Here is a 2,132-nt window from a genome sequence, read left to right on the forward strand (position 1 = left end):
AATAACATTATGTTCCTGTACACTTGCAAAGTATGTTTGGGATGTTAATCTTGCATGTGTATCTGCTGCAAAATGATTAAAAAAAGAGAGGTGTGGTATTGATTAGAAGAAACACAAGTGACTGACCAGAGTCAAATCTTTTTTGGTTGTTGGATTACATTTCACCCTCCAGGGGTGCCCAATACATCGATCGCGATCTACTAGTCGATCGATGGCACAGTGCACGCTGGTAGATCACACCTCATTCAAACAGGTCAACATGATTAACATGAAATGTGGCCACTGTTTCTTTAATTTGCGGTTTGTTACCATAACTACGCCTCAGCCCGCCTACAGCACCGCGAATCTAGTAGAAAGTTTTCATTCATCAGTAGCAGGTTTGCGCTATTTTTACATTTTTCCTTTTGTAACCTACACTGTTTGTGAAGATGAGCATACAACAAAGAACAAAGACACCAAAAACTGTTTCGTTCATACCTGAAAGAAGCTGACGGAGAATATTCAGAGCTCATGTTACATACAGAAATTTTAACCCTACAATCTGACATTTATAGGAAGTCAAGGGCATCTACTGTACAATTTTGGAATTGATTTCAAACTTCCAAATGTTTAATTTTAAGAAAAGAAAGATGTAGTTTACAGAAAAGTAAATGTTAATGACTGACAAAGCAAATTACATTGTTTTAACTTCAAGAATTCCGAGTAAAAAGAAATCAAATCTGTCAAGCAAAAGAAGAACTTGGAATTTTGGAACTTGGTGGCTGAAGAAAAATATCCAAACATAAGAATCGGTCCACACTTGGAAGTCTGCTTGAGAATTGGCATCAGCAGCTATTGTCCAGACAACATAAACCTGGCTGACACCACTCAGCACCAATGATAAGGCCAACCTTAAAAAGTAAATTGTGATGACCTGTCGACTGAAATAAAAGATCTCAAGCCACAAAAGTGTGGGCACCCCTGCTCTAGACACATTTCCTCACAGCATAAGTTCACAGTTTAATATTTAAAAAGCTTTGGATTTTACTCAGATTACAGTGATTTTGCCTCATGTTCCAGTATAAAGGTTTATAAATGACTGCATTTCTATTCATTACCATTGGCAAGTTTAGTTGTAATAAACTGTTTGCGACTGACTTGTTGTAAAATCTACTTTCTCTGTGTTAAACTTGTTCTGCTTACATTACTACTATATTCACTGTTACACTGTTTTCTTTCTTAAATAAAGCAAAAGAACTTGTCGATATGATGTATTTTATAGTGTGATGGGTGCTACAGACTTGTTGGTTATCGGTTAACCATGGGTTAAAAGAAATTGGCAACATTTCCTTCTCTACATCAGATTGTTCTATGCTATGTTTAACATGTGTAGTCATACTAGCTCTGTTTGTACAGTAACAAAGAAGTTACCACGTATAGTATATTTTCTAGCAAGGAATTTTAACACCATGCCACAAAGTTAAAATAACATTCTATTCCACCACATTTATAATTTATGTCAGTGTATACTTTTGAGCTAACATATGTCAACCTAAAGACCTTAGTTTTGTTAAAGAAGTATGTGTTCCAACTAGTCACTTAAAAGACTGCCATGAACCACATGTCCCTTAGTACATTAACTTTTGACTTTAATTTATTGGTGCTGTAATACTTTTGTGTTGTTTTACCATTTGCTTTTATAAAGTTGGTTGATTGTGCCACAATCAATATCAATTAATCTATCCTTATAGGGATTGATCAGATGTAAAAAAAAATGTGGTACAAAAGAGTCTTATTTGCTTTTATCACCAATGCATTTATACTTGTTGCAAAGTGGTTTTATTTTCTGAATGGCAACCCTACTATAAATTACAGCTTTTCAAAGCTTTCAGGGTTCAGTCTTTACTGGGACTGAAACACCATTATTAGCATGCAGAGCTGACTTGCACATTAAGACTGTATATATTATGTGGTGATTGGATATATGGCAAAAATCACAAGGACCAGTCATATTTTAGGGGGACTACATCACAATGTCAGTGTCACAGTTAAACTGAAAATAGTCTTCATATTACAATACTTCATATTAATTGATGGTCTACAGTTTATACTACAAAGTGGATCTACAAAATGGATTAAAGGATACAGTGTAA

The sequence above is a fragment of the Trichomycterus rosablanca genome, chromosome 7 (genome assembly GCF_030014385.1).
Source record: "Trichomycterus rosablanca isolate fTriRos1 chromosome 7, fTriRos1.hap1, whole genome shotgun sequence".
Classification (NCBI taxonomy): Eukaryota; Metazoa; Chordata; class Actinopteri; order Siluriformes; family Trichomycteridae; genus Trichomycterus; species Trichomycterus rosablanca.